Source organism: Notamacropus eugenii, chromosome 3, assembly GCF_028372415.1.
Source record: "Notamacropus eugenii isolate mMacEug1 chromosome 3, mMacEug1.pri_v2, whole genome shotgun sequence".
Lineage (NCBI taxonomy): Eukaryota > Metazoa > Chordata > Mammalia > Diprotodontia > Macropodidae > Notamacropus > Notamacropus eugenii.
Genome location: NC_092874.1, coordinates 18684615 through 18699387, shown reverse-complemented (window position 1 = coordinate 18699387; position 14773 = coordinate 18684615).

The window sequence follows — 14773 nt, the reverse complement described above, 5'->3', positions numbered from 1 at the left end:
AATCTTCCCTTTTAATCCCGCTTTTCATAACCAAATCTTTTATCCTTGGTGTAGCCTGGCCCTCCACTGTCTGTTGCTTCTGGATTGTCCCTACCTGCTTCCCACCGATCATCAGTCACCCCAGTCCCATCAACATCCTCCTTAGACCCCTCTTCCCAGATTACTAGACCACCCCCATCACAAATGGTGAGGCTTCTTAAGAGTCAACCTAATATGGTGAATCTTTAATAAACTTTGTTTTACTTTGGCTGAAAGAAGGCATGGGTTGCAGCATGAGGGGTGTTGGTATTTTGGGGTCTCAAGCATCCCACACCTCAACATTATGGTTCCCTGACCTCAACGCTAACTCAATTTCTCTCTCAGTTCAACCCACTCTCTGGACTGTTGTGTTTCCTCACCAGCAGCCTATCCTACTTTCCTAACTGGTGAATTCTTAAATATTTTTCCTCAGTGTTATGGACAGCTCTTCATCTGTGGTCCTAAGATAAGTCTGTATTATTAACATTTTATTCACAACTTTCCTAAGTGTAGAGAACTAAGAAAACAATAAATCAAGCCTCCATTAATAGCGTTCACTGGTTTCTGAGGTGTAAATACACACACCCAAGGTTTTCTTATATGAGTTCCTTCAACTTTCTTCTCCAACTCAAATTGTCTTCACTAGACCCATCCCCTCCTCTGTGCAAGCACTGGGGGGGGCTTCCCTTTGCTCACATTTTGTCTATTAGATGCACTGGTTTGCACTGGTGTAAATGTTTTGGTCCTGAGTAGACTCCCTCTTTTTTGCTCTCACTCTGTTCTCCTGCTTCCTGAAAGTTCTACCTCCAGCAAAACACCCCTAACCAATCTGTAGTTTCTGGCTCTTTCCTTATCTGGCTCCTCTCTCTACTTCCAATGCAGATGGGAATCAGCTCTGTAGTCACAGGTCAGAGCTTAAAATGCCCCAGTCCCATTCTGGAATGGGATTTTCCCTATGCTGCTGCCCAGCTGGAGTTCCACAGAACCCTCAGATTCTAGATTTCTTTGATTCTCCCTATGTGTCCCTTCTTTTTCCTGGAACCGAGAAGAGAGTGTCCTTTGGGTCAATAGACACTGGACTCCTCTCCGTATTGTTTTCCTACTGGCTCCAACCATCTTACAATTCTCAAGAAGCTGCATATGGTTAATGATCACTTCTCTAAGAAAAGGGGGCATCCAGTAAACTTGGAGGAGGATCTGGATGTCCTTGGTCTCACAGGTGATAGGCTCAACTGCAGAAATCATGAAGTTTTGCTCTTGCATTGCTGTGGACAATCCTACACTTAGTTTTAATGATTAAAAAAAAGTTTCTTGAAACAAGCCTTTATTAAACACCTGTTGTAAACCAGACACTGTGCTAGCTAGGCTAGACTGGGGACACAAAGAAAAAGTCTCTGACTTCAAGGAATTTACATTTTATTGGGGGAAAAAAACATGTGCAGAAAATTAAATGCACAATATATGACAAGGAGTTAACAAAGTAATTTCTGGAGGAAGGGTATTAGTGAAAGATGAATTTGAGCCATCTGATACAGCAGTTTGAAAGACTACTTATGCGAACTCTAGGAATTTTCAAATAAAAAGATCTTTTCCATTTCTCCTACTAATTTAAGTTCCTTCAGGCTATTTTCTCAATTCTCACTTGGATTAGCAAGCCAGGGCTCAGAAGATAGCTGCTACTACTAGTCTTTTGGGTTCTAGGGGTTGAGTTTCTAGCACTGTGACTTATAAGCTTCCACTAGTGTGTTTCCCACTGGGATTTGTCAGCCATATTTCAACTATCTTTTAGAAAAGGATATTTAGTGTGGTACTATAGTAAGAGCAGTTGGTATAAGATATCCTCCCACAAGTCTGATGGGCTCTCTTCCTCAATATACACATAGAGTTCAAGGAAAGAGTAAGTTTGAATTTAGAATATGATGTGGTGAGACACATATATATATATAGAAAACACATATGGCCAAAGGTTAAAATCTATCAGCACTCTAGGAACAGTAACTCGATCACAAATGGTATTAGTACCATCTTAATATATGAAGATCAGCGTATAGTATATCAAATATGTTGGTATGTATCATATGCAAATATAATATTAGATATTAATGGTAATATCTTCCAAATCCAAACAAATTCTTGTTTTTGGTGCAACTATTGTAATAATTGATAGTTTTTCTATCTTTGAAAAAAAGCCATTTCACTGGAAAAGTCAAATGGGTAAAGTGGAAATCACAGGACTTACATAAAGAAAACTGAATTAATTTTAATAAGAATTGGATAGAATTTAACTATACATTGACATAGGAGAATTTTTCTGGTTTGATTCTATTTGTTTGAGAATGCAAATCTAGTTGGAGTTTGTAGAATTAAGCTGAGATGCTAAACCGACTCAGCTTCATTATCTCAAGTTACTTAAGATGTCAAGTAACTAGGTCTAGAGCGGGAGTTAGTGGTTAGTATGCAATTCCAGCTTTATTCCAACTGTCTACTGACTAGTTTATTACTTTATATGATCTAGCTCTTCCCTTTCTGCCATCTGTTCTTTGATGTGTAAATCTTTACCTTTTACATCTAATCTCAGTAAAATTCTATTTTTTATGTCCAGCCTTGTAACTAAAACCCATATGAGGATGCTGAAAAGGTCCCACTTGTTTCTGTTTATACCTATGGGTCTGTGCTCTGAAGATATAATAAATTTGTCTCTGTGTGTTGATAAGTATGATTGGCAAAAGTACCTATCAATGAATCCTTGGACAATTTTTATTTCATACTTTGGGTAATTCCTGCTTGGATGGGCCTATGTTGTCATCAGTGTAAGTATTCTCTCCATATCTTTTTCATTCTGTACAATCTTGTCCATATTTTCTTTTTACCTTAATATTGAACCACCCTTTAACATACTACTTAGCGATTATCATATTTCAACAAGTTGTTTAAAAGCTTGGTAAGCCTTTAAAAGTAAGTTGAGACAAAAAAATTTATGAAAAATCCACTTATAGGAATTTTCTCAATTAGCCCTTACACCTGGGACTTCTTACTGTCTTTCCATAATAAATGTATTCCCCTTGAGTTCCCTGGTGTAGTAAGTTCTGAGAAAAGGATTAAACGGCTTCTACAAAGCTAACTAGGCAAATTCCATGATTCTAGGTTGCTTAGCAGAATTTATAGTGGCAGCAGACCAGTTTGCTTTTCTGCAAATATAGAGTACTTACCTCATGTCTGTGGGTAAAATGTAATGTATATCCCAGTTCTATTAGACATTTATAAATATCACACATGGGAGAAAGAAGGCAACAAATTGCTGTGAACATGGAGATGGGATATTGAGATGTAGCAGCAATTCCTATTATTTGACTAAAGGAAAGAGAGAAGGGAGGGTAGTCAAGTAGTGAACAGAAAATGTTGCTCCTTTTGGCAAACTCAGCCAGCAAGTTTTTAGTTTAGTTCTGGCTATGGAAACATTATAATTTTTTTTTTTATAACTAAGAACAATGAAAATGCAGATTTACTTTTCAGAAACCTACAGGGGAATTTGGAATGCCTCAGTTATGTCAAGTCATCTGATATTTGTCCATGTAAGAAAACATAGTTTCCCGTTAACCAGTTTCAAGTACTAATAAACAATGTTCATTTGCCTTACGTTTTGTGGTTGGGAACTCAGATACTTTTTCACAGAAGCAGTGAAAGAGTTCTTAAACTTTTGAAGGTAATTATTTCTGTAACAACATCATATCTTGTTTTAAATATGTATTGAACATTGCTTTGTGGTATTCGTTATCCAGAAGTGTAATAGGAATTGATTTCTGGTTATTTTGAATAATCTACTTTGCAAAGAATGAAATTATGATATCTAACATGGGAGTAAAGAATTCTAGGAACTTCAGTCACCTGGAACACAGCAAAAAACCAAAAAGTGAAGGACAGACAGGTCTTGGAGCAATTTGAGGAAAACTAATTTAATTTAGAGCAGCTAGGTGGCGCCGTAGTGCACAGAGCGATTGACCTGGAGTCAGGGAGACTCTTTTGGCTGAGTTCAAATTAGGTCTAAGACACTAGTTGTATGGCCCTGGGCAAGTCACCTAACACCATCTGCCTCAGTTTCTTCATCTGTAGAAGTGAGCTGGAGAAGGAAATGGTCAACCACTCCAGTACTTTCCAAGAAAACCCCAAATGGGGTCACAGAGAGTTGGGCGTTTCTGACTGTATGGGGAGAGTCTGTCCCCAGGACAATGAACAGCAGGAATTAAGGAGCTGAAATGCTGGCCAGATGCACCCAGCATAGCACAGATGCCCCCCAGGAACAAGGAACAATCTTGGGAAGTGAATGACTTTTGGGACCCCAGTCCAGCAGAAAGGGATGCTGACTTTGGATGTGAACTTTGTGGGACCAAGGCTTTCTAGGAACTGAGATAAAAGTTGTGCATACGTGTTTAGACATGGAATTGAGGGAGCAAAGGTATCCAGGGTCATTGACCCATACAGCCTATCATGCTTGGAATGAGTCTGAACCAGATTAAGGTGTAATTGGGAAATATGTAACAAAATAAATAAAAACATAATGAAATATTGTTACATTTCAATATTAAATTACTTTGTGGCCTTCAGGGATTCTTATATATGGATGAGTGGCCCCTAGTTCCATTTGCGATTGGTACCATTGGGTTGGGGAGAGTATGCCAGGAAGATACTGGGGCAAATTCTTCTATGCTTCTCCTTGCTTTACGTTGGAAAGAGATAGCCCTTTGTAAAAGCTACATAAATGGTTACATGGAACCAAAGGTGCTAAGAACTGGGTCCCTCACAAATGAGGGGAACCCAGCCATCCAGCTGCCTGCAGTAGAAGAGGAGACCCCACCCAACCCAACCCTCCAGGGATCCAAGAATGGGGGAGGGGAGGCTACCTAGCCAGCCTGGCCCAGAAATAGTAGGTACTTAAGTGTCTAATTTAATTTTGAGTGGGACTCCCGGGGAACATTTTTTCCCCACTAAATAAATATTACACCTTGTTTTTTGTTTTTTTTAAGTCTGTAGTTTGTTGCTCTGCCTCTGATACTGTATGACCCTGGATAAATCACAACATAGGCGACTCACTCAGATTAGGAATTGCCTCACAGAGGGAATTTCTTCCCCAAGAATTCATTAAACCAGTGAAATCACTGATCCAGTCCCCTATTCTCCTTTCTCAAACCCTCCCACCAACAGGGGAAACCAAAGCAAAGCAAAGTATCCCCTCTGCCCAGTTATGGATGAAACCTTTCCCTCAGTAGCCTAATTATTGGTGTACAATGACCATGAACCCTCTATAACTCGCCTCATGTTTGTCCCAGTTAAAATTGAATGTTTGAACAAAGAAATTAAAGATTTATCTTACTGGTACCCATTTCTTAATTAAAATATCACCTGGGAGGCAGTGACCTGACAAAAAGCTTCTGCAAATAGCCCACATGCCTTTTTTGCCAGTGATTTCCAAGAGCTTAATTTTGTCTCCTTTAACTCAGGAAGAGTAAGTTCAAATCTGGCCTCAGGTACTCACTAGCTGTGTGACCCTGGGCCAGTCACTTCACCACACTTCACCACACCTGTTTGCCTCAGTTTCCTCATCTGTAAAATGAGTTGGAGAAGCAAACAGCAAACCATTCCAGGATCTCTGCCAAGAAAATCCACAAAGGGTAGGACTTGACTGAAACCACTGAACAACAAAACCTCAAGACCTTGCAGTGATTGTCTTTCCCTGGGCACATAAAGGGAAGTTGAAGCCCAGGCATATTCCTGGTATTGTGGGTCCATACAGGCCCCTGCCCTGCTAGCTGGCTTCAGGGGCAGACCTCTGTCTGTCTGTCTGTCAGAGTTCAGGTATGTTCTCTAGGTTGGTTTCTGCTCCAAGGCACTGTGCCCTCCAGGGGAAGGCCACACTTTCCCAAGCTGCTCTTTCTAAGGCTGAATACCTTCCTGTAAAGGGTCGGTTAGTTTTGTATTTCTCCAGGGGGCTCCTGCTGGGCACAAGGAAGTTAATCCACTTTCTCATTTCAAAGATAAAAAATTCACTCCTTTCTCTGTCAAGAGGGAAAAAAACCTAATGGAAAGGGGAATGTTTTCAACATTTTTTTCTTAAAAGCCCAGATCAATGGACTTTTAGACATGATCTCCATCTTCCTTGTCACAGGTATGTGACCTTGGGCACTTCTCTTAGTCCCTCAGTGTCCCCACAGCACCAGAAGACTAGACACTGTTGAATAGGTCTGGGTGGCATTGGCAAGGGAAGGGGCTGTTCCCACCAGGAGTGCCTAGTAACAGTGAAGTGATAGGCTCAGTCCCAATAACAGCAATATTTACTACTTATATTACTACTACTTTTTAATGAGGGGAGCACTCTTCTCTTTAAAATTTCGGATCTTTCCTCAAAATTCAGAAGTACAGAGACTCCTAGCTACTTCCAGTCTCTTAAAACCTGCAAACAGATTTATGACACTAAATTCTGCCTAGAAAGACCAAACACTTCTAACATAACTAAAATAATGCTATAGGCAGTTGTGGCTCATAAAGGCTCTGGATTTACTTTGCCTTTTTATTTTGTACCCCAATGTTCAGTCCTTGCTAGTGGAAATGTCCCTCATCTGCCCCTTGCCTAGGCAGGACATGGACTCCCAGCTTTCTACTAAGTGTAAGGAGGAGTAGAACCTCCCTTTATTCTTCCCCTCTCACTGCTCTCCCCCCATACCTCCAACCTTCTGGACAGCTCAGAGTCATCTCCATGCATCAAAGCCAGAAGGAGGAGAGCCAAGGAGTGGCAGGTGGTACTTTTATACATCCCATAGTACAAAACCTGAATCACCATGGCCAGAAGTGGGCAGAGAATATCTGGATATGCTTGCAGGACTGGTCCCTTTGGGCCAATTATATATCAATTATAGGACATCTAATTGTAGTGATGGAAAAGAACAATTTACTGAAGCAGATGTGAAGTAAATTCAGGAAAACACATTAACAACAGCCCTCTAAGACAGCGTCTGGGCTTCAAGCCCCCTCCTGCCCACCAGGCGCCGAAAGGGAATTCACGTAGACGTTAGGATGAGAGGAAAATCAAAAAGATAATAAACTAGAAAATAGTGTCTTACTAAGAGACCTGGACCTGGAAGAAACTTTAGAAGCCTCCATGTTCCTGTTTTAAGGAGCAAAGTGAGGCCCATGAAGATGGTCGGCCCAAGGTCACATAGGTGGTGGGGGCAGAGGCAGGGCATGAAGCCAATGTACCGCCATCATAACGTGAGTGTCTGCCTTGTGATCTGTAAGAGATGTCATGGAAACAAGACGCATCCAAAAGGAGAAAGGGACAACTGCCCAGTACCCCCAGCACCTTTCTTTAATTTTTGTTATGCATGCAAACACACGCAAACATACTACTCGGTGGATGACAACATAGGTTCTTCCAGTTGAGAAGAAGGCCCCCAAAATGCTGAAGGCAGACCTTTGTGAGAAGAGATTAACTCATGAAGGAAGATGTCTCCTCATGGATTGCTTAACTTCCACATAGGACAACTCTATCTTTAACAAAAACTACAGGATGCAAGGAACCACACTAAGCTCTCTCTTTATAAACAGTTCCTCGTACTGGTTGTTGCACCTGAGAATCTTTCTTTTCTCCATCACAAAAAGGACCATCTCACACCTGGACTATTGCAATAGCTTCCCAACTGGCTTTCGGGCTGCCAGTCTCTTCCCTCTCCAGTCCTTCTTCCACCTAGCCACCCATGTGACTCACAGATTCAGAAAGCCCCTGGGGCTCACTACTTCCTCTAGGATAAAAGACACATTTCTGCTTTTCATTTAAAGCCCTTCTTAATGCTGGTTGTAGCTGACCTTTCTGGGCTCACCAGACGTGATTGCGCCTCCTGAACTCTACCTTCCAGCCCAACCTTCTAAATCATGAGCCTTCCAAATGACATTCAATATCCCATCTCCTTTCTGCATGTCTTTTGAGAAGGTTGTCCTCCATTCCTAGAATCCCTTCCCTCCTCATCTTTGTCTTTTAGAACCCTCACCTTCCTTAAGTCTTAGGTTAAAAGCCATCTGCTCTTTGAGGTCTTTCTAGTGTTTAACACAGCACTTGGCACATAGTAGGTGCATAATAAATGTTTATTGATTGACTGAAGGTAGGAAAGAGGCAGTTAGGAGGCAACATAGTGCAAAGAGTACTGGGCCTGGAGTCAGGAAGACCTGAGTTCTAATGCAGTCTCAGATTCTTACTAGCTGTGTGATCTTGGAAAAGTCACTTAACCTCTGCCTGCCTTGGTTTCCTCAAATGAAAATGGGAATAATAACAGCATTTTCCTCCCAGGGTTGTTGTGAGGATCAAATTGTGTTTGTAAATGCCTGGCACATAGTTGGTGCTTCAGAAATACTTGCCTCCCTGGGGAACAAGTCTCCTCCATTAGAATGAAAACTCCTGACCACAGGAATGGTTTCAATCTTTGTTTTTATACCCCAGTGTTGAAGCGCAGTGCCCATCACATGGGAGCTACTTTGAGATGGTCCTTTTTGTGATGGAGAAAAGAAAGATTCCCATGGTAGCCCCTGCAGCTAAGATGAGCGTGGGTTCTACTAACAGAGACCCAGTAGAGGGAGGGGATAATCCCATTGAATGCTGCCCTGGTCAGACCACACCTAGAGTACTGTGTTAGGTCCTGGGTTTCACATTTTAGGAAGGACATCGTTCAGCTTGAGAGTGTCCAAAGAAGGACAACCTTGATGCTACAAAATCGGGGGACCCTGGCATATGAGGGCTCATGGAAGGAATTAGAGATGTTTAACTCGGGAAAGAGAAGATTTGGGAGTCACCCTTGTCTTTAAGTGTCTGAAGATCTTTCATGTGCAAAAAATGGGTTAGACTTCCTTTGCTTAACCTCAGAGTGCAAAAATAGATGTGATTGATTGGATTTAGAGATGCAGATTTCATCTGACTTAAGAAAAATTTCTCTAAAAGCTAGATCCATCTATAGGTCCAATGAGCTGCTTCAGTAGGTTGTGGGTTCAAGTGGGAAGACTCCCTAGGGTCTTCAAGAAAGGGTTAGATGATCTTAGTCCAGAGAAAGAACTAATGATGACTGAATATAGTTTGAAACGTAATTTTAAAATATTCCTCTAAACACTGAATTCTCTGACCTTCACTTCAACAGGACATTGGGGAAGAAACAGGATCTAGACACCAATGCCAAGGCCTGAGGTCTGCCCTGAATCTATTTTCCAACAGATGAGGACATAGGTAAATTAGGGAGGATGTAATATTTTTCCTGTCAGATTCATGGATAAAGGAAGAATTTAAAACAAGAAATAGGATATAAATTATATTGTGGGTTACAAAATGGATAATTTTGATTACGTCAAGTTAAAAAGGTTTTGTATCGACAAAAGTAATGCAAACAAAATTAGAAAGGAAATAGGAAACGGAAAATTTTACAGCAACTATCTCTGATAAAATTCTCATTTCTCAAATACATAGAGATCTGAGTCAAATTATAAAAATATGAGTCATTTCCCAATTGATAAATGGTCAAAGAATATGAACAGGTAGTTTTCAGAAGAAACCAAAGCTATCTATAATCATATGGAAAATGCTCTAAATCGCTATTGATTAGAGAAATGCAAATTAAAAGAACTCTGAGGTACCGCCTCACACCTATCAGATTGGCTAACATGGCAGAAAAGGAAAATGACAAATATTAGAGGGGATGTAGAAGAATTGGAACACTAATGAGTGGGAGTTGTGAACTGATCTAACCATTCTGGACAACAATTTGGAACTATGCCCAAAGGGCTATAAATCTGTGTATACCTTTTGACCCAGAACACCACTACTAATTCAAAAGACTGATATGTACAAAAATATTTGTAGTAGCTCTTTTAGTGGCACAAACAAATGGAAACTGAGGGCATGACCATCAATTGGGGGGGATGACCGAACAAGCAGGATGCTTTCAGAAAAACCTGGACTTACAAGAATTGATGCAAAGTGAAATGATGTATCAGCAAGCACCCTGGCACCCAGGAGGAAAGGAAAGCAACTTTAAGAGAGGTAAACAATCTTATTTTAATTACATACACCAAGAGAGAAAATACAAGCAGGGCTAACAGACAGGGCTTCCAGCTGTCTGACCACAGACAGTACATATATCATTACCAGACAGAAGCACCAGCGTCTGGGTTTTCAAAGCCAGGGGGCTTCTTAAAACAGCTGCCCAGAGTCTCATCTGGCACACAAACCTTCTTCCAAAAATAAACCCCAAAGTAAAACCTCCCTTCAGAATATATATACTCTTCCCAGAGCCAGAGGGCATGACTCTCTTGTGACCCAATGCCACAGCAAAAGGTGTGTGACCCTGTACAAAAAATCTCCCCCCATACAGCCCCACCTGAGGTCCTTCTATGGGCAGGGAAGATTTTTAACTTCCATTAGAGATGAGCAAAACCAAGAGAATGTTGTATACAGTAACAGCAATATTATATAATGATCAACTGTGAATAACTTATCTGAAGGATTTATAATGAAGAATGCTATCCACCTCCAGAGAAAGAACTGATGATGACTGAATATGGTTTGAAACATAATTTTAAAATTTTCTTTGTTATTCTTGTTTTTTTGTTCTCCATTTCTTTTGCAACATGATTAACATGGAAATATGTTTTGCATGATTTCATATTATAATCTTTATCAAGCTGCTTATCTTCTCAAGGAGGGAGGTGGAGAGGGAAGAAGAGGATATGGAACACAAAATTTTAAAAAATGAATGCTAAATTTTTTTTTACATGTGATTGAGAAAATAAAATAAAAATGAAATGTAAAATGACAACAAAGAGTTAAGGGCAGAGGAGGGAGATGAATGGATAGAAAAGCAGAGGTTCTTTTGTAGAATGTGGTGGGAGGAGAAACACATTCCTGTCTTTCTGCGGTTGGCCTCTGTACACAGTTTCCCACTGAAATTTCCCAAGGTTAGCTTCAACTGGACTACATACAACATTCAACCTCAGGAACATTATCTATTAAAGGAACGTTTAGATTCTGGCCTGGGAAAAAACCATCAAGGACACTGGATGTGCTCTGGTTAAAAGAGCATTGAGTTACATAGGGATATACTTCTGGAGCATGAGTCATTAGAAAATTGTGGACTGTCTATTGTATGATATGAATTTTGAAATGGTTATTTGTATGCATTTTTATTTTAGCAACTCACTCACCAAATGACATGGTTAAGCCATAACCAGCCATGCAGCCCTACTGCCCACCCTGGAATGGGAGTGAGCTCTCTAGCCGTGCCTGCCTGTTGGGGAAATAGTAATGATGAGGAAATTATCAGTGACTCCACTATTGACCCATATCTCACTATATTTTTTTTAATAGCAACCATCAGGACTGTCTTTAAAGTTTCAGATAAAGTGTTATCCTTGGCAGGACAGTGTCTTCCTAACAGGGCCCCAAGCAAAATTGCAAAACAAACTTTTTCTTGGAACCTCCTACTCCCCTTTCTGTATTTGTCTTCTTCATCTTCCCCGGAATATATTCTTGTGGCTGAATGCCTTCATTCTTCCCTTTGGTTATCTACACAGATCTACCTTTCCCACAATTGTAGGAGACTTTCAGATTCCTTCTTCCTGAGTTCCCTAACCTAAATAAAACTTTTCTTTGCCTCAATAGCAGTATCCAGAGACTTCTACTAGGACGAAAATATGCACAAGTTTACTTTATATGCTCTTGTAATTCATGCTAATATATGAATGGCTGATAGGTCCAACCCTGGCAGACAATGTATTTTTAAGGTAGTATGGCATAGATAAGAGTTCTGGGCTTATAGTTAGAAAGATGTGAGGTTCAGCATCTCCTTAAACTCTGTGCCCTTAGGTAAGTCACTTATCTTGGCTAATCTGCCATTTCCTTAAATGTAAAATGGGTATTCATTCATTCAACATATACTTATTAAGAAATATTAATGCCTGCACAGAACAGGCATTGTGCTAGGCATTTGGAATTTGGTCCAGCAGATGCTAAGGGATCAGCAGAGCTGTGTGCTCAATAGAGGTCAGAGAAGCCTGGGACAGAGCTGAAGGTGGGGAACAGTCCATCCAGTAGGGAAAAGATGGAAAGAAGGCAGCCCAGCAGATATCAGCAGCTGCTCTTGCAAAATCAGAGGAGCGATAGCTCTCTACATGCCCCCACTTCCCCTCCTTCAGGTGTGGGTCCTTTATGCAGGACCCTTACGAATGCCTGTTCTTTTCACTAATAATACATACGTATGTGAGAATGTGTGCTCAGGTATTCAGAGGGGAGCAGGATGCTTCAATGTTACCTTTCTTATTACACTATTTCATTAAATACACTTGCTTTGAATTAATTGTGTCCTCTGGCTGACTAGAAAAAAAATAGCAAGTACTTTGATGGGGGGAGGGCTCATGAGCTAGGGTCTGAGGGAGATAGGACTCACAGAGTACCTTGAACTTGGGGTCACTGTTCTGGGGACCACATGTGCAAGAGATGAGTGCCCAGGAACACTAGCCGACATGGTGTAAGCAGCATTTGGTACCTGTAGTCCTCCACCTTTTCACCAAAATGAGGGGGTTGTTGGCTCTGTAATTTTTACCTCTTCTCTGGAGGCAAGAGTGGTCACTGCAGGTCCAGAAGCGCCAACTTCATTTTAGCTCAGCTTCCACCTTTGACTCTATGGTCCAGTGGGGAAGAAAAAAGGATCCTGATCAATAGTTCTAATTATGCTTATAGATATACTTATAAAACACTTCTAAATAACTGCAAGATAGAGTATAATGGGAAGATGCAATGGGATGCAAGTCCAAAGAAGGCAGAGGTTATTTCTGAATGGTCGATTGTGTTCGTCCTTTGTTGCCAAAGAAGACCAAGCCATCAGAGAAATGATGACATGACTTGCACTTGACTTTGTTTTGAGTGAGGGAGGGCTGTGCAGGTCACCAGCCTCACTTCTGAATGGTGGAAGGAAGGGGAAGAAGGGGGAAAGCGAGGAAGGAAGGGGTGAAGGAATTCTGTATAGAAGCAATGTCTTATGAGCCAGGGCTTGCTATATGTGGGATAATAATAACTAATCATAAGGACAGGTAGCAAAAATAATAATAATAGGTAGTGTTTAAGAGTTTGCAAAGCATGCCACCTGTGTCTTCTCATTTGTTGTACCCCATAGGAGGAATTCAACAAACGTGGACTATATCCTAAAAGCATGAACTCAACACTTTGTTTCTGAGTTTGAAACACTGAGAAAAGCAATGGTCATTTCTTGATATGTCCTATCCTAGTTTTATAAACTCTTGCCACCCATAATGAATAGCAATATCTAGTATGGTGAATGACAGGCTGTGTACCATAGGGGACAGTAACCTGAATTTGGAGTCAATTCAAGTTCTGCAACCTGTGTGACCTTGTCCAATTCTCTTCCTTCTCTTGACTTTGGTTTCCTTACCTGGAAAAAAAAGGAGGTTGTATCAGATAACCCTTAAAACACTCTATCTATCTATCATCCATATAATATATATTCAATAATATATGTAATCTATCATTTACCTGGAGCATTATTCTGGCCTTTTAAAAAGGGCATAGGATTTCAGTTTTAAGGATGAGGAACAAAGGGGACAAAATAAAATTTAATGTGGGTTTATAATCCCATACCTCCAACCCCCCCCACCCCCGCCCGCTCTCCCCACCCCCACCAACCACCTACATACCTGTGATGCCATGAGACCTTGGCATCCTCCAGCTGGAAATTCTGTTTCCCTTTTGCCTTTGCTTGTTCTGGATCTTTCCAGCGAGGATCCTCTATTGCATTTTTTCCACATATGGGAGAGAGAGTGGAGAAATAGCAAAGGGTTTTCTCTTTCCCTCTGCTTCTTGAAAACCGACCAGCAATTTCTTAAGTCTTTAGCCAAGAGTGTTTATTATGAAGCAATTCAGGGGAAATTGCAATGAAAATTGCAAATAATAGGTAGAAAGTAGTAAAAGTTGACAAGATACAAATTCCTTATGACTTAGTTGATGTCCTGAGCGTGGAGGCAGAGTAGTTCTAGTGCCGAAACTGCTAGTCTTATTTCAGGTGAAAAGTACTAGAAGAACAATCTTGGGCAGTCACCACATGGACTGGCAGCTTTCTAGGACTGGCTGTCCCATCTCCTATGCTCCCTCCCACACTCCTTGATCCACAAGGCCAGGAAGAGGGGGTAGCATCCTCTTTAGCCCCCACAGCCTTCCCCTTCAGACCCTTCCCCTTCCCCCATCACTCAGCCTTGAAAAGTTCTTGCTGTTGTCTTTGAACTTCCAGGCCACCTTCTTAGCCGTGGGGGTAAAATACCTGGTTTGCAGTCTTGTTTCCACCTCCTCCCCTCTGCAGGGCACCATGGCCTTCCATGGTTTCTATAACTTCTGTTTTATTCCATCTTTACCACACATAAGAAAGTCAAATCTTCCCCTCTCCTATGGCACCTGAATTTGTCCCAGGGGCCAGACTTCCAAGTTAAATCCCTGGGGTTGGAAGATTGATCAGAGAGGTGTCAAAGAAATCCAAAATCAGAGAGTGAAGGTATAAGGAGAGAAAAAAGCAAATCTAGTTTATAGACTTGGAATATCACATCTGGGGGTCTTCCATGTGGCAGATGGGATTCTGGAGGATTTTTGTAGTTCCATCCCCAGCACCCAGCCCATCCCCAGCGCCATAACGGACACCTGAGAAATGGTTCTTGAATTAGACTGAATCTA